We start from the raw sequence: 17,212 nt of genomic DNA on the forward strand, positions 1-17,212 counted from the left end.
ATTTTGCCAAGTTTTTTTGAAAAAATGCCCGGAATTGCTAGGCCCGGATGGGAGTGGAAAAAATTCTGGCAACCTTAATTTATCATCATTATCATTTATATATTAATCCTTAATTGAATGGAGTATAATTTACAAATTCAAAACCAGTTTTTTTAAGTGATTCATTTTTAAACTTATATACTCCATATTAACAAATCTGGATTAGATAGAAAAAAATTGTCGAAAGAATGGAGTTCAAGACGACAAAATCTACCAAATGAAACATTAAAAAATAGGCACTTAAATGCTGTTCCCTTGAGTTATTAATCTAATTCTATAAATATTGTTTTAAATCGATTGATGTTTGTATTGAAAAAATTTATGTTAAATGTTAAAAATCGATCTTTATCGTCTTAATATTTTGCTTTTATTTTTGTAATATTTAAGATCAGTTTGTCTTTATTTTCAATCCTGAATCTTTGTGTAATGAAAACATAATCTTTTATCAGCGTAAACATCAAAATTTTTAATATGAAAAACATAGTTTGTACTTTTTGTACTTCTCAGAACCTGATATTTTTAATGACTGTGAAAAATTTATTTTTTCTCTTTACATTAAATTCAAATTTAATTATAATTATGTGTTTTGGAAACAATCCGTTAATTTCAAAATAGAATTTTATTTCTCTGATCGAGAGTTCAAATTTCAAATCACGATAGATTATTTTTTCGAATTAAAGATATTGCAGTCTAATTTTTCAATCAACCCTTCATTTGTAAATATAAAAAAAATAGGAATTAGGATGATTAGAAATTTTAAAATTTATTAGTTTAAAGCAAAATTGATCAAATGCCTGGTAAACTATACAAATAAACCTATAATAAAATTAAAAGCTGATTCTAAATCATCTTTTTTATCCTTCATTAAATCTTAGATTTATATCTTGCAAAGTTATTTTTATTTCAGAGATGCTTAGGAAAATATGAATTTTCCAATTTTTCAAAATATGAATAGATAAGATGACAACTATTTATGAAATCATTCAAGAAAGTCTTTGAGTATTTCATACCAGCTAACCCAATGCATGTAATACCGTTTATATTATATATGTTTTTGAAAGAAAATCTGATTATGGAATAATTTTTCGTTTCATATTTAAAATCTGAATATTTTTCTCAGTTTCTTAAATTCTGTTTTAAAGAAGAATATATTTAAATGTTTATTTCCACATTTCTTGCATTTTAACTGAAAGAAGACCCTTTTGCAAAAACTCCCGGTATAGATATGAGTATATGAATATGATTTTTGGTTATTGATTGTTAGTTCGAATTATTTATTTTTGTTATGTGAATTCATGAATTGACCTTCAACATTTGTTATTGCTATTTTTCAGAAAGGTCTTAATCTTTTGATAGTTTTTTTTCAATTCGTACTACAAATTAAAGAATATTTTAATATTCTTAACAATTTTATCGCTTTTTTTCTTTTTGTTGTTGAATATTCCAGAAACGGAGTTTTTTGTTTTTTTTCTGAACAGTCTCCCGTCTTTAAAAAAAAAAATTAGGAGTAGATGAAAGTGGGAGGATTTTTATATCAATCATCTTTTTATCAAATCTGACTTGTATATCAAACTAAGTGAAGATACTTAGAAATTGTTCAAAAAAAATATGTTGGGACACACCTTCATGAAAAAATATTTAATAAATATCTATCAAAAAAGAAACCCGACCAGCTTGGGGCAAGCAACTTGAGATTTTTCCAATTTATGAAAAATGAAACGAATCCTTCAATGTTGGAAGAGAATTTCAAATCAATAAATCATCTTATAACATCAGGACTTGTATGTGTACAGAACTTGATCAAAATCCGATCATCTGCTCATCGGATGCACATAAAATTCGTTCTAGTTTTAAATAATACATCAAATTTTTATAGAAGCTCTTCTCTCTTTTCCATAGAAAGAAGTTCTATTACAGTACAATAAATTGACAAATAATATCATAACTCGTCAATCCATGTCATAAATCATGTCGTTATGTTGAATTTAGTTTAGTAACAAATTTTATGCGAATCTCTTTTATGTTGGCGTATATAATTTTATTTCACGGTACTTTTATGTGGAGGCCAAAATAATTTTTGTTTTAAATTTCAATCAATTATCTCATCATGTTAATTTCATGTGCAACGGTGTCTTGAAAATGATTGGAATTTTTTCATATTTTTATCAATTCTGTACGGTAGCCCCTCTTTACAAAAACGGAAAACACCTCATAACATTTTAAATCATTTCATGACTTTAGTTTTATGTAATTCCTCCGACTCCCATAAAAATTTATCATTTTTAAACAGATTATAAATTGTTTAAGAATTCATTTTAAAAGGATTTAACTTGTGACCCCCTCTCTCTTTCAAAACTGGCAAAGGGGTTTTATATAACTAATAATTTAAATATGTCGAAACATGTTCAACAATACAATAAATTAAGCTTGCTAGATTGCCCGGTTTTATCCGGGTTTTCCCGGATATTTGATGCAAAATTTCGAGAAAGTCCGGTCCGAGATTTTCTCTTACATAGTCCCTGAAATTTCATATAACACAGTTGGATTCATTTCTCTACAAAACAAGTTTTTGAGTAAGTTTTAGCAAAATCGATTAACGGTATGGACATTTTAAACGGTTGTTTCAAATAATTTCGCTGATTTACTTTTGTTATCTTATTTTAATCGCCGCTGGGATATATTCTTATTTAATTTTTGGCATTTCGGCGAGTTGTGAAAATTCAAGGTAGAATATTTAGAAAGAACATGAAAGTATTATAGGTGGAAAGATCAAAGCTAGAGCGCTTTGGGTAGAAGAAATTGAATAGTTGGTGAAAATGTGAGCAGGGCTTTTGTTGTGTGAACAGCTTTTGAACTACTTGCGTGATTCTTTGCCGCGCGCCGTTTCAATGTTGATAGGAAGCGATGAAGAAACCCATCGCATTCCTACCCACATTGAAACACGGACGGGTCGAACACATGTGAGATTGTGTCCGACCGGGCAAAAAATCACCCAAGCAGCGCTCACATGTGCTGTTCTATTGCTAAGCCAATTCTATCGATGCGTGCTACTTTTTTAGGTACATCGGATGGTTGCTACTTTTGTTTTCGCATATTATCCATCCGATGCCTTACTTTTTTGCCAAATGCATCGTGGTGAATTGTGTTGTAATTTTTGTTATCCCATTTCCCCCCTTCTTTAGCCAAGTGCATTTGGCAAAAAAAGTAAGGCATCGGATGGATAATATGCGAAAACAAAAGTAGCAACCATCCGATGTACCTAAAAAAGTAGCACGCATCGATAGAATTGGCTTAGCAATAGAACAGCACATGTGAGCGCTGCTTGGGTGATTTTTTGCCCGGTCGGACACAATCTCACATGTGTTCGACCCGTCCGTGTTTCAATGTGGGTAGGAATGCGATGGGTTTCTTCATCGCTTCCTATCAACATTGAAACGGCGCGCGGCAAAGAATCACGCAAGTAGTTCAAAAGCTGTTCACACAACAAAAGCCCTGCTCACATTTTCACCAACTATTCAATTTCTTCTACCCAAAGCGCTCTAGCTTTGATCTTTCCACCTATAATACTTTCATGTTCTTTCTAAATATTCTACCTTGAATTTTCACAACTCGCCGAAATGCCAAAAATTAAATAAGAACTGATTTACTTTTAGAAACCTTTATAAACCTGGTCCGGAAAGTATCTCAAATGCAGTGCTAAAGGTACAGACCATTCCGGATACTTTCAAAGTGGTGCTACAAAAGTCACATGACGAGGGATCTTTTTCTAATCCATGGAAAACGGCGAAGATGGTACTACTACCGAAACCTGGGAAACCCCTCGGCATCCATCATCGTACAGACCCATTTGTCTGCTGGACATTCTTGGTAAGCCACTGGAGAGGATAATATTCAACAGACTTATTATGTCTACACAGAAAGCGAAAGTGTACTGTCGGACAAACAGTTCAGTTTTCGGAAAGGTAGATTTTCGGCAGACGCCATCCGAATAAGAAGTTTTGCTCGAGACCAACAAAAGAGTTGTGCCGCACATGGAGATTAAAGGGTGATACGGTCAAAATTTGGTCAAGGGAAAACGCGTGTAAATCGGTGAAATCGTTTATTTAAAAAATCAAATTAAATTTCTTTTTCAAGTTTAATTAGTATAAAATTCAGGAACAATATTCAGTTAGGCTTCCGCTTTTCCAAATCCGAATTGCCGGGCCTTACGCTTAACCCCTGCCATCAGATTTTGTACAGCCACCTTGTCCACCTTCTTCGCCGCAGAAAGCCTGTTTGCCTTGAACTGCTGCTCGTCCTTAGCAGTTTTTTTGGTCTTCTTGAGTTCTGCTTGACAATAGCCCAGTATTTCTCAATTGGGCGGAGCTCTGGCGTGTTGGGAGGGTTCTTGTCCTTGGGAACCAACTGCACGTTGTTGGCGGCGTACCACTCCATGGCCTTTTTACCATAATGGCAAGATGCCAAATCCGGCCAAAACAGTACGGAACAACCGTGTTTCTTCAGGAAAGGCAGCAGACGATTATTCAAACACTCTTTCACGTAAATTTCTTGGTTGACAGTCCCGGAAGCTATGAAATTGCTGCTTTTCAAGCTACAGGTACAGATGGCTTGCCAAACCAGATATTTCTTCGCGAGCTTTGACAGTTTCATGTGCTTGAAAATATCTGCTACCTTTCCCCTTCCTTTTGCGGTATAAAACTCCTGTCCCGGAAGCTGCTTGTAGTCGGCTTTGACGAAGGTTTCGTCGTCCATTACCCCGCAGTCAAACTTCGTCAGCATCGTCGTGTACAGCCTCCGGGATCGCGCTTTGGCCGTCGTATTTTGTTTATCATACACCCAGCTTATTTGCGGCATCTCGGAGAGAAAGGTTAGGGTTTTCCTTGAAACTACCGGCAACTCTTTACTGTTGGAGGACACACGAAGTCTTCGAAACAGCAGCTGAAATACCTTAGAGTAATGTTCGACAATCGCATAATTTTTGGTGCTCATTTTAAATACTGTTGTAAAAGTACATCGAACGTCATAGATTCATTGGCCTGGATTCTGCGGAACTGCCATGGTCCAAAGAGTAGCAAGAGACGTCTTATTGCGAGCGTAGCACTGTCGAAACTACGATACGGAGGAGCGGCTTGGAGCTCCGTCGTAGAGGTAGAGCGCAACAGATCCAAATTACGGAGCACACATCAACTGGTAGCCATGTAAGTTTCCTGTGCATACAGGGCCATATCAGCAGATGCAGTCTGTGTCATCGTGGGCATGATTCCTATTAAAATAACTCTGACGGAGGATAGGGAATGTTTCGAGGTAGGAGCTGTTAGAGGACTGCATAAAGTTCAACGAACAGCATCAATATCCAAGTGGCAGTAGCAATGGGACGCATCGAACAGCGCATGATGGACGCATAGGCTAATCCCGCAACTTTCAGACTGGGTAAATAGTAAGTATGGAGAGGTCTATTTCTTCCTGAAGCAGTTCCTTTCGGGTGTTTTAAGTAATACCTTCATCGGTTTAAGCTTCTCAGCTCGCCTTATTGCCCGGAATGCGTAGGTACGGGGGAATCGGCAGAACATGCTATCTTTGTCTGCCCCAGGTTCATTTCAAGGCGTCAACAATTTCAAAATTTGAACGCTGAAAATGTTGCGAGTGAAATGTGTAGCAACGACGAACAGTCGTGGCGTGCTATAGTATGCGCGAACTAATATGAATCAGGAAAGATGATGAACGGAGAGAGCGAGATATTCAACCAAACATGACAAGCTAATGGAAGGTCTTCGGCCTCGTATGACACCACAATTCAAAAGCAAGGCGATGTGGTAGGACTTACGAGTCGAGGACTGCTTTACGACGAGGACTGCTTTAAGAGTCTGAAGTTTGTTTGAGATTTAAGAACTATTTGGTATAACAAATATATTTTTTTTCTATTCCAGTCTCTGTGGGTATAGATTTTTTTTCAATTTTGAACTAAAATTAGATTTTTTTTTTAAACAAGTATTCCTATAATCATAATGTGTAAGGAACGAGCTGAGAAAAAAAGTAGATATATTGAAAGTCGAAGAGAGGTAACTTCAAAGCCAAAATAAATCAAAACACCTCATCTTAATTTTTTTTTTTTCATAACAGTTTTGATCTTCGCTTATTCACTTTTATAAAACAAGTACCACATCAATCCTTTTGTATTATACTAGCTTCAAAGTCTATACCAAATGGCATAAGCAATTCCAAACTCATACTCATCCATTCTTCATAAAAAATCAAAAATTTGTTCCACCTTGATTGAAAAATCTTATTGTGCGGCATCTGGCATCTGCTTCTAATCATAACCTGACTCGGCATGTATGCTACCAGACGATTACATCTGGATTATCGAGATGATAACGATTATACACCAGGCATCGTCGTACGTTACTGATGATATTGGGCCGAAGATATTTTCGGTCATGAATTGAAGCATCCCAACCGGCAAAGATTCTACCGAATCCCAACAACATGGCAACATGCAAAGATCGAACATAACCGTATTTATCTTTTTTTTTCCTCTCGATTGAGCAAACCTCTTGCTAGCTTGTAGGGATTCCTGGCAATTGGCTCAATTTTTTTCCCCTTCATAGGCTCCCCCTGTACCCAAACTCCGAATATTCCGGACACGTACCGACAAAATCGAGTTGCAAGCTCGAATCGGGAAACCTGGAACATGTTTGGATGATGAATCCTGATGCTTCTTGCTTGCTCTTTCTCGGTTCCAAACGACCCAACATCGACAGAACCCGGCACGGAAGCCGGTGTACGGTTTCCTGCATCATTTATACCGAACCATGTTCATTCAGCAAGAGATACCTACCTTGGAGTTCTTCCCCATTCCGTCAATTGGCCAATGTAATATTCAAATATTGTATGTACGGGCTTTTTATTTGGCGATGATTGAGAGGACTGAACGAGTTCTGCTGCAAGCTTTACCGAGTGAATAATGTAGTTCGATACTTGAAGGTGGGATGGATGTGGGAGGAAGCAGAGAAATTTCCAGCGAATGCACATTCTGAAATGTGAGTCATTTTTACGATGATTACCTCCAAGTGAAAGTGGTAGATAGATTATGGAAACGGGTAAATGAAACTGACGTGTACTGGTTGGCTTCTGCATTGTAAATTAGAAATGAATTTTTTTTTCGGTTGATTGGAAGCAACAAAATATTTGGTGTCACGACTAGAACGGAAAACTGGTTTGGAAAGTATTTTTTTCTAACATTTTTGATCATAACATTTTTAAGCATGGATCATCATAAATCTAGACGCACTAGCGCTCCTAGTTTTCGGATCTGGAATGGTCTGACAGTTCTTTGTTTTGAAGTGTTTCGAAATTTCATTTCGATTAGTTTTGTTTCAAAAAAGTTACACGTGATGAAAGCAGCGAGACGAATAATAATTTTGTACACCCACGTCAAAAACCCGACGTGGTCGGGTTCAAAAATCTCGAAATCTTTGAAAATGGTCTAATCAACCGTGAGCAGCGTTCTCAAACGTTTCCGTGAGATGCATACCAAGCGTCCTAGTGGAATTAGGGATCGGAAAATGCATTTGAAGGTGTTGAGAACTATCAAGGCAAACACAGGGTAGTCGGACTACGACATAGCCAAGAAATTCAACGCCGACCGGTGCACCGTCAGAAGGATTCATCTGCGCGAAGGAATACGATCTTATCGGGCCAGTAAGCAACCAAACCGGACATTGAAGCAGAATTTAGTAGCCAAAGGACGTTCCCGGAAGTTATACAACAAGATTCCAACGAAGTACGGCAGATGCATCCTTATGGATGACGAAAAGTACGTAAAGATAGCTTTTGGGCAGCCTCCTGGCCAAAAATTTTACAAAGCTACTGGTCCTGTCAAGTTCAAATTCATTTTTGCCGATAAATTTGATCTGGCTAGGTATTTGCAGCTGCGGACGAAAAAACTCGGTTTTTGTGAAAAGCAAGACCATGGACTCCAAAATCTACAAGGATAGATGTATGTATGTTGACAATCCACCATGGGTGCACGGATTCATCGCAGTTTGACCAAAGTATGGAATCATATGCCTTATTTAGATAACTTGACAAATTTCAAATGCAGTTAACACCATACCCGGCACTATGGCTTCGTGTGAATTCTGTTGAAATTGTTAGTATTATTTGGATGAAAGAACCAATCAAGTGCGCAACTAGTAAAAAATCTTTTTTTATGTTATAAATTTACAACAGGTATTCCGGCATCCGTGTATATACTTGGCCAGCTGGCAGCTAATTGATCAATCTTATATTGTCATTTATATCTATATATATAAAAAGCAATTTTGTTTGTTTGTTTGTTTGTCCTCTATAGACTCAGCCGTCTTAAGACCCCTTCTGAAGGGGGTCGTCCATACAAGACAAATATTGTTTTCGCGATTTTTCCGTTACTTTTCGTCGGATTGTGTTAAAAATTTGCACATGAATGTTTCGAAAGACGAGCAAATGATTTCGGTTGTCAAATTTTGTGTATGGGTCAGCAAAAGGGTCGTCCATATTAATTGTTCGCTGTTTTTGCGATATTGATGTTATTATATATCGTATTCAGATGAAAATTTGTACACGATAGTTTTGAGTGACGTGCAATAGACTTGAGGTATCAAATTCAGTGTAAGGGGCCGGCAAAAGCGGTCGTCCATATAAGCTTTTCAATATCTTTGTTATATTGACGTTTTTATTCATCGGATTGGGATGAAAATTTGCACATTGAATTAATTAGGGACAAAGAGTTGATTTCACTTATCCAAACTATTAACAGGGTTCGGCCAAAGGGGTCGTCCATATTAACTATTCACTGTTAATGCGATATCGTCGTTATTATACATCGGATTCAGATGAAAACTTCTTTACAAGAGTTTTGAGAGACGAGCAATGGATTTCAGGTATTAAATTCAGTGTAAGTGGCGGCAAAGGGGGTCGTCCATATTAACCGTTCAATATTTTTGCAACATCGTCGCTATTTGACATTGGATTGGTATGAAAACTTGCACACGTTAGTTTTCGGGAACGGACAATCGATTTCAGATCTCAAATGTTTTACCAGGGGATGACGAAAGGGGTCTTCCATATTAATTGATGTTTCACTGTTTTAGCTATATTGACGTTATTATGCAATGGATTGCATTGAAATTTGCACACGGGAGTTTTAAGGGAAGGGAAATCAATTTCAGATATCAAAGATTGTATAAAAGGCCACAGAAACAGATTTAACTCTCTGGCAATAATTGCGTTGTTATGCAACGGTCGAGTCGAAACTCATACACGGTGTTTTTTAGCACGGTCAATTGATTCCTGATTTCAAATTTAGTAGCAGACGACAGAAAAAGTGATCACCCAATATTTTTACAATTAAAACTTAACAAGGAATTCGGAAGTACATCTGGAAAATGCTTGGCAAGTTACTTTCATACAAACTGTTCATGATATATTCCAAGTAAGAAGCGAAACGGAGTTCGTATGGGATCAGCTAGTTTCATATAATTACTAGCTGACCCGGTGTGTTTTGCTACACTGTTCAAAAACAAATGATATTTCCGGAAATTATAGAAATTTTTACTGTTTTATTGGCATTATTTAGAATCAGTTTAAAACATAATTAAAAATAAATCGCTATGAAATGAGAGCTGCAGCTGGAATTTCGAATTGCTATACAAAGTTGACTTAAACTAATTTTCTGAATCTTGAACTATAAGTTCTGATCATTTTAATCTGTTTCTTTAAGCATCGCCCTGAAAATGGAGAGTCTCGAATAAATCTTACGCAAACAATCTAACTTATAAAATATGGTTGTTTTTGCTTGATATGTTCTAGATTTACGCCCCCTGTCCTTCCCATTATCCCCTGCTGAATGGAGGTCGTGGTCTTCAATAATCATACCCATTTTTTTCGAGCCCAAAAATCCTCTTATATCAAATACAGTTCCATTGGTTGATAATTTTTAAGCTTTACAATCTTCCTTTTTCCTTTTTTCCTTTCTTCTCCTCTCTACACTGTAAAGCGTAAGGGTCTATAACAATCGTAGAAACATATCTCGTAAGCAAGTACCTTTCCACGCCATATTTGTTTCCATTTATTGGCTTCGTTAGCAAAAATTGAGAATCTATGCTAAAAAAATTGTATTGTGCTCACCTCCCTCCTCCTATGTGCCTACTCACTGGAAGGAGGATGGTGTAATCATACTTTCTTTGCTTAGAACTTCTATATCATTTTATTTTAATTTCATGTTGCTTTGAACTGTGAATGAGTTTTATACTTACTTGAAAAATTTTCATGCTTGAAGATTTGCACCTGAACCAACGAGGATAAAACTGAACACGCTATCTCTATACCATGACCATTGCTGTTATTTTAAACATTACTTTTAAAAATAGAATGCTCGCCTTTTCATAGCAGACAGAATCGAAAAATGTAAACATTCGTATCTATTCACCAAAGGATGCATCATTCCAAAATAAACTAGGAAAAATTGAAATTGAAGTTATTTTGAGTTTTATGTTGTTTTTGTGATGCATTTTTCTCACTTTCTGTTTCCAATTTAAGTTTTAAAAACGAAGAGCGTTTTCATGTGGTTAAGCGTTTTCCTAAGTATTTGGACAATAAAGATTTGTGGAATTGTTTCATCTATTAAAAATATGCAGAGAGAAATTCCTGGCCATGTTAAAACAGGAGCAAAAACGAGGTTGTTTCTGAGGTTGTTTTATTTTTATTTGAACCACAAACAAATCAAAATTTGAGATCCTTATGAAACCATTAATCGCAGTTCCTCAAAATGGTTCTGGAATCAATCGAAAGCGCCGCAAAATTTATAGATTCCCTCATTGGGAATCCTTAAATTTCAAGCCCAGCTCATGTTGAAGAATCAATAGCTGGTATTTGCTGGAGGTTTCCCTTCTTCGGCTGTTATAATATTTCCTCAATGAAGAAAATTAACGAAAAATCCGATTGTCAATGAGGACATACGATTCGGTTTGATTGATATAAATATTCCTAAATTAGCAACATAAACTTGCATTATATTTTAATTAAATATACTCTTTTACTTTAATGTAATCTTCCAGTTTGATAAAAACAATTTAGTTATTAGTTAATTTTTTTCGTTGTTCGTATATTCCTAGCTCTTAAAATCTGTTATTCATTTCTTGTGCAAATCTTAACTTTAAATAGTCATCTGATAACTTTTTGAAATAATACTGAACTCCATTTTTGACACTATTTCATTTGCATTGTAGTTCTAAAGAAATTTTGCATGGAACCAAAAAGTAAGTAAAAAGTTTTTCATGGAACGAAAAAGTTCGTAAGTTTGTGAAACCAAAAGGTTCTTAAGAGGTTCGTAACAAAGTACGATAGGTCAAATTGACATCCTTCATATCACCTTCTCTTGATTATTTAAACTGAAGCACATATGTATTCGACATATTCAGTGTTCTGTAGAATTTTCCGTTGATTTAACATATTCTCTCCTTTTTTGTGGAAGAAGAGCTGAGAACAGGAAATTGCATGCCTCGAGATAGAGAAAATTTCCCAGAATATATTCACCTTAAAATAGGCAATTACCTAAAACTATAAAGAGTTACTGTACGATGAAGCGATGAGTTATTATGTGTCGAAAACATTTGTCCATCAGTGTACTACTAAAATTTGAAGTCTTTAAAATAACTGGAAACAAAGATTCAACTTTTCCCTTGAAAAGGGAAAATTGGAGTTGCTTCACTAAATTTGCTGTATCTTTGACGATTTTCTTAGAAAAATCTTGAAATTCGGTCTAAAGATGTAAAAATGTTTGATCAAGTACAAGGCTAAGTTTTTTTTAAACTTCGGAATAAATCAAAGGTGTGAAGATTAAAATATTGAAATATGAAATTTGCAGAAGATAATTTTTCATGATTTTCTCTTTGATTTCTCTTTCAAAATCGACAAAGTGACTGTAAAGTTTTCATAAAAAATAAAATTCACTTCAATTGGTGGATTACTATCAAATTGACATTTTACATGCGTTTACTTTAAGAAAATTTTTTGAATCGCTGAAGAGAAAAATAATTTGAACTGAAATCGATTCAATGTGTCTAGTGAACTTCGATAATTACATATTATGATCAAAGACTTAAGAAATGATCACTTAAGACATAAAAAAAACATTTAAGACAATAAAAATGCATTTCGACATTTTAATTTTATATTTCACCAAATTGACGGTTTCGCCATTATCACGGTGAAATTTTTTTGAGCATGATAAAATCGAAAACAACTGTACCTTGATATATGGCTAACATTTTTTTTCTGAAAACTTTTTAATTTATTGAATTTGTTTAAAACTGTGTTTTCGTTCGAAAACTAAGTGTAAGAATGAAAAATGACTAAGAATCTAAATATTCAAACACTTTTAAGAAACACTGTGAAAAAAAAATTAATGTTCTTTATTGCAACATTATGATTAAGTTATCTAAAACTTTACAAAATTTGCTAAATAACCTGAAGTTTAGCTAAAAAAATTTTTAGTTAAAAAAAGTTAAAGTCTATGAACATTTGAAAACATATTAAAAGGTGTTATTCCAACTATTGTTTCATAACTCAAGTAAGTCTTTAAGTATTTGATATTGATGATTTTAACTCCCAAGCAACCAAAAGTTTTCCTTCCATGCAGCTCAAAATTAATGTTCTTATTGATACACTCACGTTCCATAACAAGTCTAAATGACCTTCTAATCATCATCCAGCAACTCTTTAATTCAGTTTCCGAAAAATCGTTAAATGAGTAAAAAAAATCTTTTTTTCAACTTTATTTATGATTTCACCCAAGGCATCAGTTCATAAAACCTTCTCTTGATTATTTTCATTGAAGGAAATAAATATTCGACACATTTAGTTACCTGTAGGAATTTTCGTTGATTAGATATATTCTCTCCTTGTGATGGAAGAAGAGTTGAGAACAGGAAATTCCTTATTCCAAAGTCGAAAAATTGCATTAACCAAGATTTGTTCAATTTGCTGCTCGACTGCTTTTTTCCTTCATTTCTTACATATATCGCGTTGAAATGGTAACTAAAGTAATCAATTTATTAATTAAGAAATACTTGCCCGGCATGAATATCGAACATCGCCCAAAACCAAAAGTCACATATTTACTTGAATGAAGGCATTGAAAGTTACATATTGGCTGACAAAGAGAATCAAATGCCCAATTCCCTTTAGTGAACTTTATGTACTCATTGATGAACTTGAAAGTTGCAAAAGTGATTAATATGTACGTTGTATGTGACTTGTTTTGCCCAATTCCCATTAGTGAACTATATGTGCTCATTAACGAACTTGAAAGCTGCAAAAGTGATCTATACGTACGTTATACGGGACTAAAGTCACATAAAGGGCACAAAAGTGCTCAATACGGGATTCAGTAAGTCATATAAAGGGCACAAAAGTGCTCAAACGAGATTTGATAAGTCACAAAAAGTGCATTGGTGTGCTTTCGAAATCAACCCAAGCAACCAAAAGTCCCATAAAACAGGTACAAAAACGCTTACTCAGCCCCATCATTGATATGAAGTACGTTCTATGCAGCTCAAAATTTAAGTTCTTATTGATACTTTCAAGTTTAAAAACAAGTCTTAATGATCTTCTATTCAGCTTCCAGTGGGCTCTTAATTCAGCTTCCAAAAAACCGCAAAATTAGCAAAAAATCTCTCTCTATCTCAACTGAACCCTTGGCTTCGGTTCATATCACCTTCTCTTGATTATTTACTGTGTTCTGTACCGGCACCGCCATGATGCCACGCGCCGGATTTAAAACTCGACAAATTATTCAATTGCTTTTTTCCTACATTTCCTACATTTATCGCATCAGAATGGTCACTCAATTGCTAAATTACTTGTTGAAAAAAAACTTGCCCGGCTTGGGGAGCGAACCCCGACCTTTGTGGTGAGAATCGAACACGCTACCACAAGACCACGCCTAGATGTTGTTCTAACTGAAACTAAAACTCGAAGTGATGATTTGATTTTGAAAGCACATCAATGCACTTTTTGTGACTTACCAAATCCCGTTTTAAGCACTTTTGTGCCCTTTATGTGACTAACCAAATCTCGTATTGAGCACTTTTGTGCCCTTTATGTGACTTAAGTCCCGTATAACGTACGTATAGATCACTTTTAATTTAATGATTAATGGCATTTCGGTGAATTATACATTCTAATAGGAAGAATTTCAAATGAAAGTAATGAAAATTATAGACGGATAGATTAGATTAGGAAGCATGAAAGGTGTTGAAAATGAGCCAAGAGCGTGATTTGAGAAAACTTCTTGCCGCACAAGACCATTTGTCCCACATCGTATTATTGTCTAGAAGAAGCAAAGTCGATAGGCTGACTTTGCATTGATCTATACAATGATACATGGATGGATCGAAGCACGTGTTTTTCGTACCCCGATCGGACTAGACAACTTCTAGACAATAATACGATGTGGGACAAATGGTCTTGTGCGGCAAGAAGTTTTCTCAAATCACGCTCTTGGCTCATTTTCAACACCTTTCATGCTTCCTAATCTAATCTATCCGTCTATAATTTTCATTACTTTCATTTGAAATTCTTCCTATTAGAATGTATAATTCACCGAAATGCCATTAATCATTAAATTAAAATCATAAACCAGCGGTGATAAACTGTTAACACATAGATCACTTTTGTAACTTTCAAATTCGATAATGAGTACATATAGTTCACTCATGGGAATTGGGCAAAACAAGTCACATACAACGTACATATTAATCACTTTTGCAACTTTCAAGTTCATTAATGAGTACACAAAGTTCACTAAAGGGAATTAGGAAGTTCAATCTCTTTGTCAGCCAAAGTGTAACTTCCAATGCCTTTATTCAAGTAAATATGTGAATGTAGGAAATGTAGGAAAGAAGCAATTGAGCAATTTATCGAGTTTGAAATCCGGCGCGTGGCATCGTGGCGGCGCCGGTACAGAACACAGAAAAAATCATGAGAAGGTGATATGAACCGAAGCCAACGGTTCAGTTGAGATAGAGAGAAATTATTTTGCTCATTTTGCGATTTTTTGGAAGCTGAATTAAGAGGCCGCTGGAAGTTGGATAGAAGATCATTAAGACTTGTTTTGGAACTTTAAAGTATCAATAAGAACTTAAATTTTGAGCATAGAACGTACTTCATATCAATGATGGAGCTGAGTAAGCGTTTTTGTACCTGTTTTATGGGACTTTTGGTTGCTTGGGCGACCATCGTGGTGACAATTAAACTAAAGCTCGAAGTATGATTTTGTAGAATACCTGCAGGCCATCGCCCAACCAGACGGCCAGCCTGCCAGGAGGAAAGAACTTCAATACACTTTTTGTGCTCTTTTTGTGACTTTAGTCCCATAGAACTTACTTATGAATCACTTTTGCAACTTTTAAGTTCAATTATGGGTACATATAATTCACTCAAGAGAATCGGGCAGTTATTTCTCTTTGTCAACCAATGCGTAACTTTCAATGCCTTTTTTTAGGTTAATATGTGACTTTTAACTGCATGGGTCTTTTACCATCGTCGGTGAAGGCTTTGAAACAATTTGATTGATGCTTAAAGAAATAACAAAAATTCCATTTGCTCAATTTTATTTTTTATTTTTGTCAACTTCGTGACTTTCAAATTAGGATTCTACATGCATTGCCTTCAAGGAAAATCGTGAGATGGCTGAGAAAAAAAATGTAATGGAGTAAAGTCGATTCATTGTCTTCATTGACACTTGCTTCGAATGATCAAAGCTGATGAATACATATCCACAACAAAAATTTATCATTTAGGCAATAAATTATATTATTTATGCAATTGGTTGGTTTCACCAATTAAACGGCTTTGCCATACTTCATTGAGAAGCTGGAAAATTGAAAATTGGGACTCTTAATATGTGATGATGTGCTAACGATTTTAAATACTTCGAAAGATGAATTCATTGGTGGAAAGCTGTTTTGATTTTTTTAACCGTGAACCGTAGTTCGTAAATTTAAAAAAAAAAAACAGTCAATTATCCAAGGTAAGCAATGCAATCAAATGTTGATTTAAATTTATTGAACCTAAGAACCAGATTGCGAAATCCACCGTCTGGTATGTTTCCAACGGCGAGGAAGTGCCCCGGAGCTGCTCAACAAAATGTATTCCACCCGAAAAGAGGGTCTCTATTTGCAGAGGACTTGATTTTACACATCCCGAAAAACCCGCAGCTACATATTTAAAAGTTGTCGTCAGCGCCAAAGAAACAACAACAACCCGTTCGCCATGTAATGTCTCTAATAAAAATGTCAAGCACCTCTTACCGGTGTGTGGTGGCTTCTATTGGGGGTTTTTCCTCCAACCAACTTGTTATTTTTCCCAGTTTTCCTCCCACATCCCAAAGTCAGAATGGAACCCATCAACATTGTAGTGTTTTTATTCCACCCGGAGAGGTCTCGACAGTTTTTTAACTAACAAGTTTGGAAAAAAGAGCGCAAAAATATGGAGGAATTATATAATAACAACTCAAGGCCGCTGAACCAGCTTCACTCGGAAAAAGCTCCAAGTGGGTTCTCCGGATGATGCTGGTGGGAAACAACTCCAAAAAGTACGGGAAAACTCTCTTCGTTCCCTTATTTCAACCTCAAAAAAAAAAAAACACACGAGAAAAACTTCAAGTGCGGTACAACCACGAGCGAGTCAAAAGCGGAGAAGTAGAAATAAAACAAAAAGATAAACAAGCAACAGCGAGCCCGAAACATCATTTTCCACGGTTCTCCCCACCCACCGCGTGTCGTCATCGTTTTTGGCGCTGCAACCGCGAAAAAACGTCGCGTCTTTCCTCGTTATAGAGACGGCTGTCACACAAGGATTGTCACTGGTTTGCTGCTGGAAGTTGTTGGTTTGGGAAGGGTGATTCTTTGAATGGCCACCGGCATCAGGCTGCTCTCCCTAATGGGATTCGTGTTCGTAATTTTGTCGAACAAATGTAAACACTCAACTCGAGTTTCAGTGTGCGACCTGGGTCACGGTCGCCATAGGACTAGAAACGGCGTGTCATTCGTGCTTAGACTATTCATGTTACAAAGCTTTCTAACATTGGTGACCAAACGATTTGTCTGGTCATCGTTAAGAAACAGTTAAT

General features: G+C 35.8%; 1 pseudogene; it reads left to right on the forward strand.

Annotated features, from left to right (window-relative positions):
• LOC129743223 (general transcription and DNA repair factor IIH helicase subunit XPD-like) overlaps positions 1-17,212 on the forward strand; it is a 73,964-nt pseudogene that overhangs the window by 24,128 nt on the left and 32,624 nt on the right.

The sequence above is a fragment of the Uranotaenia lowii genome, chromosome 2, assembly GCF_029784155.1.
Source record: "Uranotaenia lowii strain MFRU-FL chromosome 2, ASM2978415v1, whole genome shotgun sequence".
NCBI classification, from domain to species: Eukaryota; Metazoa; Arthropoda; class Insecta; order Diptera; family Culicidae; genus Uranotaenia; species Uranotaenia lowii.